The sequence below is a fragment of the Rhineura floridana genome, chromosome 15, assembly GCF_030035675.1.
Source record: "Rhineura floridana isolate rRhiFlo1 chromosome 15, rRhiFlo1.hap2, whole genome shotgun sequence".
NCBI lineage: Eukaryota > Metazoa > Chordata > Lepidosauria > Squamata > Rhineuridae > Rhineura > Rhineura floridana.
This window is the reverse complement of record NC_084494.1, coordinates 32122185-32129321: the sequence shown is the minus strand read 5'-3', so window position 1 is coordinate 32129321 and position 7137 is coordinate 32122185.

Below are 7137 nucleotides of genomic sequence, written 5' to 3'. Positions count from 1 at the left end.
GACAGAATGACAGAGCCGACTCTTAACCTTAGTACAGCAGCCATGCAAAAGTCAGAGGCTTCAACATGCAAGCACATGTAGATTTGTCCTCCATCCGAAGGAGCAAGAGGCATTTTTGCCACAGCTCATCACTGACACATTTCATAGGCACATAGGGACCTGCCTCATATTGCATCAGACCATGGGTCTATCTAGCCAGGGCTCTATTCGTCTGGGGTCTTGGGAAGTCTTATACCCCTTACTTTTTGGGGAGCAGAGTCCCAGCAGGGTCCCTATGTCTCCAGCATCCTACGAGCCAATCAGCATGAAAGGGGAGTGTGTTAGGCCCTGAGAAGAGCCTTCTAATATACTCCCTTATCCTTTCCTGCTGACTGGATCGAATCAGAGTGCAAGGGTGTGTGTCAGCCACGGAGAGTACTCTTATCAGTAGCTAACACACTCCCTTTCATAGTGACGGGCTCCTAGGGGCGTCTGTTGTTGTGGGCGAAGGCACACACCGAAAGGACTGACGAGTGTGGAGATGGCACTTGATTGTATGATTGGCTTTAATTTAGTTATTCTTACATTTATATTCCACTTTTCCTCCAGGGAGTTCAAGGTGGCATACAAACATGGTTCTCCCTTCTCAATTTGATCCTCACAACAACCCTGTGAGGTAGGTTAGGCTGAGAGATGGGGACTGGCTCAAGGCCACTCAGTGAGCTTCATGGCTGAGCGGTGATTTGAACCCTGGTCTCCCATGTCCCAGTCCAACACTCTAGCTGCCACTATACCACACTGGCTCTCTTGGGGGCTTGTTGTTTGTTTTATATTCTGCTAACCTTGAGTTTCCTTTGAAAATTAGACAGGATATCATAAATAAATAAATAAATTTACCTCTTTTTTGATTCTAAACCCATGTGTGTATTTATGTAACTAAGTAACTGAGGGAAACACTTCCTTCATTTGCTGAAGTGGGCTCTAGTCTGCAAAAGCTTATGCCAAAAATAAATCTGTTAGTCTTTAAGGTGTCACAAGGTTTTTCATTTTCTTTTACTTTGTGTGTAGAATGCATGTGTAAGATCTGTCCAGAGGGTTTGAAAGCCTCAGGAAGGACTCTGGTCCATGTAATACCAACTAGACAGAAAATGCTGGTAGCGTTGCCGGCTGGTTAGGAAAGAAAAATACCAAAGTAACGGTAGGGTAATGCCTGGACAGACTAAGACATCATGAAATGGGGAACAAGCTTTTGAATCCCACAGAACTCTTCTTCATGTTGGATGTATTGCTGGTCCTCGACCGTAATAAATTCTATTGAATTCAATTCATGTTGGATGTTAAACAAAAAAAAAAGGTGGGGGGAGAGAAAAAGATGTTCCTGGGTGTGGTGAAAAAGCATGCCCTTTGTAAAATGGAATGGAGGAGGTGTTATGGCAGGTTTTGTTAGGTTAGGTGGTGGTAGGTTAGTCTGCATAACGCCTCCTCCGCTCCACCTTTCAAAGGCAGGCCAGTGGTGGCTGGTGACCGAAGGGACTGGTAGGGCAGAGGGCAGGGAGGCCAACAGTAGGTGGAGCCAGAGCCAGTGACAGGTGGACTCCAGAGCCAATGAGAGACAGAGCCAACTAATTCTGGTTTTCTCTGCAATCTCTTCCCTGCTGTGTCCTACAAGGGGAAAGCTGAGCCTAAGGCAGAGGAAGCTTTATTTGCCTTTCGTTGGATCGGGCTCCTCCCACCGTTGGCCTCTCTGCCTTCCATCCTGCCAGTCCCGAAGGGCACCAGCTACCACTGCCCACCAGAGTAAGGAGACAATATAGTATCTTGACAGGGAGCAGGGCAAGGTGGACCTATACTGCTAGAGCTTAATTTCTGGTGTAGTAGTCCCAGCTTCAAATCCTCACGCAGTCATGAAATGATCACTGAGTTTGTGCCGCTCAGTCTCTGTCTGTCAGCCTAACCTGCAGGCTGTCCAGTTAGCAGCGGCCCGTGACAGGACCTTTTCACTGGTGGCGCCCCATTTGTGGAAACTCCTCCCTGGTGAGGCACATCTGTCTCTCTCATTACTGATCTTTGGGAGGAATGTAAAAATATTCCTGTTCACCCAGAGATTTGATGACTACTCCTGGCAACTCTGAAACCACTGTTTGAGATAATGTGATTGTTTTTAGAATTTTAAAAATTATATTGATATGTTTGCCACCTTGGACTCCTTTGGGAGCGAGGGTAGGATAGAAATTGAATTAACAGCAATCTAAGGACGGGCAAATCTGTCAGTTTTGGTTTCTCTCAGTTTCTCATTTTTCTCATTTTAAGTTTAGTTTGCAACATTTCCACATCAGTTTGCGGGTTTTTTTACGTTCTCACAAAAACTTGTTTTAGTGCAAATACCTCCTAATACACACATTTTTGTATGCAGTTTTGCCAAATATGCACATTGTTGCAAACAATTTCCCCAGTATAATGCATTTGTGTATGTTATTTTCACAAATATATATATTTTATGCACACTTTCCCCTAAATTATGCATTTTTGTACACATTTCTTGGGGTTGGAGAACTGGATCGCAAAATTCAGAGAAGTGTGAATTTTGAAGAAAAGGTGCATTTCAGGTTGCATATTGTTTCCAGAAGTGCAAATAAGCTAGATTCACATTCAAATGTGAACTGAACCGAATTTCCCTTCCTCCTATCCCACAGGGTTGTTGTGAAGATACAATATAGAGTGGAGACAATCATGCACACCACCATGAATGTCTTAGAGAAAGGAGTGGGTATCTTGGACAAATATGTAACAAAAAAGACAAGAGGCTCTGGGACTAAACTGGGCTTCATTTGACAGAAGGCTTACCCAATCTTCCTTTGAGAAGTTGGATTTCAACAGCAAGGTGCTGTCAAAGAACAACTGAATAGTCTCTTCCTCGCAACAAATCATCCACCACAACCCGTCCTGTGGCATCTGGAACTAGGCAAGGGAGAGATGCCATAGCCTCTGAGGTAATGGCACCAGGCAGGCTTTGAACTCAATGCCCTCTCCTTGAGCCCTAAGGGGGAATTGCCCTGTTTGTTACATCTTCTCCACCTACCAGAAGAGTAAGGATTGCTGAGTGGAAAGGGAAAGGCACTCTGTATATGCTTACATATGCTCTGTCCTCACTTCATTCCTCCCCCTTCCCCTAAATGTTCTAGAATATAAGATGTTCTCTTTCCTCCTCACCGGCCTCTTAAAGCTCTCTCGGAGCACAAGAGCTCTGAGAGAAATGAAAGGTGGCAACTTTGGGAGAGAGGAGACCAAAAGAGAGCTAATGCTGGCTGGGTGTGTTTATAAAGAGAAGGAAGAGTCACAAGAATGGAATAAAGGTGGGATGGGGGACCTATTGCCTTTGGGATGCTGTTGGCTACCAACTGCTATCATCCCCAGCCAACCTCACCAATGGTCAGGGATGATGGGAGTTGGGGTGCAGAAGATATCTGGAGGACCACAGGTTCCCCATTCCTGGCCCAGAGGAACTACAAGTCCCCGGAGCCATCGGCCCCCAAGGTGGCAAGGGTCATTTAACATTGACACAAAACCGACCCTTCAGTGTCAGCAGCCCAGTCCTCCAGAATGCTCGGCCAACAGAGATTCGGCAGGTGCCCTCTGTTTTCACTTTTAAGCGCCTGCTGAAAACTTTTCTGTTCCACCAGGCCTAGGCAGGCAGTGAAGAAGACGTCTTTTACAATAGTTGACCTTTGTTGTTATTGCATTTTTTATTGTATGGTTGTTGTTTTTTAAACTTGTTGCAAATGGCTTTGATGTGTTTAATGAAATAGTGGTATACAAATAGATTTATAAATAAATAAAATAAGTCCAGATGAAAGGGAAATTGGGACATTGCTGCCAGAGGGCCTGAATCCCACATCTGGGTTTCTAAACAGAAAGAGCCAAGAGGCGGTTTTTGTGGCTTCATCTTTTGAATTGAGCCACTTTGTTGGGTTCCCGGGTCCCAGCTGCTCTTGGTGAGTAGAAACGGAGGACGTGACTTGCTGTACCTGCCTATCCAGCTGCTATCTGCTCACCTGGGAGCCCCACCCCTCCCTCGGCTTCCCTTGGAGTCTAGCCCAAAAACTATTTACAAAGGGTGGGGAAGTGGGGGGATGGGTGGGGCCCCAAACAGAAAATGCCATTGCCATATTGCAGTGGCCACCAGGGGTCGATGTTACTCTGTTGTTGTTTTTCGCCCCTTTCTAGCATGAGGGATGAAACCTTCCACCAAATTTTGTTCTGGCCCCTTGACATGTGTGATGAAATTGATCTTAAGCAGTCCTGGCACTTGAAATGCTACGGGGGTTGATTTGTCTGCTGAAGAATGCCTTTCTTTGGGCATGCGGTTGGCAGTCCTCCTTGGCGGCTGGAGAGTCTGACATAGTTCTGCACATTCCACTGGGAGACGATTGCACTAGGCAGGAGTGGGTTAGAATATGTATCCCCAAGTGAATGGATCTGCAGTGCATTTTTGAAAGATGTGATCTCATAGGATGAGGATTCTTTTTTATCCCAGTCACTTCCTCCTCTAAGTGTTGGAGTGTTCCTCTAGGAGAGAGCCAGAGCTGATCAATGGTTAGTCAGCACACACTTCTCTGGACTGCTGACATTCACTTCCACTGAAAGGTGACAACAAATTATGTTGTTGATCTTGGCCTTCCCCCACCCTTTTTTTTAAAAGAGTGATTTTACAGGGTTACTCCAAACAGACACACCAGCTGTTAACAATATTTCTTTAACCCTAATTTCTCCAGGGAACAGAAAGGATTAATGTAAAGATGCTGCATGTTCATGATCTTTATGGATTTCAGATTTCAGGAACTCTACCTGTCAGAAGTAAGAAAGTACTCATAATAATTCTTAGCAATTATACGGCGTCTTTCAATTGTTTAAACCACTCCACCACTATCGTCTAAGACCAGGCAGCTTTATTTATTGTATTTTATTGAAAACCTTTTTTATGCCACACTTTGTTCTATTTGTAATTCCAGGGCAGTGTATGGACAATCAGTGTTGTATAGTGATTATAGTGTTGGACTGGGGCCTGTTCAAAATCCCTGCTCGGTCATGAAGCTCACTGGGTGACCTCGGCCAGTCAGTGTCTCTCAGCCTAACCTACCTCACAGGGATGTCGTGAGAATAAATCTGGAAGTGGGGAGCTCAAGGAGTTGAGTTCCTTGGAGGAAAGTTGAGCTATAAATATAATAGATAAATAAAAACAAATAAAATCAATTAATCATAGAAGATGACTTTTCACCCCAACTAGGACAAAGCTGAATACAGAACTGAAATGGCCTTCTTCATAGGTCTTTGGACTGCCTCCAAAGCAAAGCAGGTCTGATTCAAAATGGTGTAGCAGCTGGTTCCCACAATTTGGAGCCCCTTTAGAGGATTTTTTTTTTTTGTAGGTGCCCAATTTGATAGATTTTTTAAAATGTTTTCATGGCAAGCTCTCCATAAAAGGAAAATTCTCCATAAAAGGGGTTGGGGGGAGAGGAGGGAGAAAAAGGACTGACTGACAGCTGTGATTTCCAACCAGGGTATGACTTTACCAGGGTTCTCCAATCACACTGCTTTTGGGCAGGATATTGAAGTAACATATCAGACGTTCTTCCAATAGATTGTATTCCAATAGGTTGTATCCAGCCCCCACCTGTGCCATACATTCAAAGCAGTATCAGATCACAACATTTATGGCTTCCCCCAAAGCTTCCTGGGAACTATAAGGCTGCTGAGAATTATTTTCCTCTCACTGAGCTACAATTCTCAGAGTGGTTTAACAGTAAATCCCTCTTCCCAGAGATCTTCAACACACTCTCTCTCTCTCTCTCTCTCAAAGGTGCCACAAGGCTCTTTATTGGTTTTTCGTACTTGTCTTTGACTCCCTATAAAGGGACCTCTTGATGACGGAGAAATACTGGCCTACCCAGAATCAACATTACCCTCTTTGTAGACTCTTTATCCAGGACGCAGAAGTGCAAAGGTATCATTAACCCCTTCCAATGCAGGAGTCTTCATGGCCTGGGAACAGACTACACAAGCCAGACCCCTCTCTTGATTGAGCCAAGAGCAATTTTCTCCATTAGGAAAATCACCGTTTGGAAGGGCCTGTTTAGGGGTGGTGCCTGTTCTTTGCTAATTTTTTTTGATAATGGCAAGGACAAGACATTTTGCTGCCTCAGGCAAAGGACAATATGCCTCCCCCCAAAGCTGACCAGACTGGTTTAATCTGACTTCAGCATTGGCAATGAGACACAGGAGGACAGCAGGCTAGTTTAGGGGATGCAGGGCAGGCTGTGAAGTGCAGAGGAGTCTTCTCCAAAAGCTGGCGACACTTTCCAGCTTTTGCCACCTGAATCAGCAGCCTTGCTCTGCCTCATGATTGGGGGGGGGGTAGCCATGATCACGTACGCTTCATTTCAGTACTCCCCCACAGATTAAGGCACTGTGGACTGCTAGGATTTTATTTTTCTGGGGGACAGGAAACTACTGTTGGGTGGAATCATGGCCTATAAATACTGTAATAAAACACGGCTTTGGGATTGCATCTCCTCAAAGGGGTTAGCTGTACTGAACCTTTTTTGAGTTATACATGCAGGCAGCATGGATCCGTACATGGACATGTGGGTGCGGGTGGATCCTACATCAGATTGGCCATTTTAAAAGGAGGGGCCTGTTTTATTGTCCCACTAAAAACTGTAAGCACAAGCAAGGCAAATCTTTAGGGGAACAGGAGAATAGGCCCTTTCAGTAGTAGCCTCCCAACTGTGGAATGCTCTCCACAATGAGCTGTGCCGGGCCCCATCACTGTCAGGCTAAGACTGTTAAGCCAGGCCTTTGGTGAATTGTTACCTCCCAAGGTGGTGCTCATCTTTCAGTGGGGTGTGTAGGACTCGGTCCTTATTAATAGGTTGCTGGATGAGCATTTTGCATATTTTGGATTGTCACAATTTTAATTTCTTTCCTGCTTTTACATTGCTTTAAATTCCCCCCTCCCTAAGGCTAGATGCACCAAGCTCAGCACCCCACCCTACTACGCAACTGGATGGGACAACCCTTCCACAAAAGCTTCCACTCCAGGCAGCAAGCTCAGTTCCTGCCCCTTTCACAAGCACTTGTTTTCTAGCCGTCCCGTTCTGA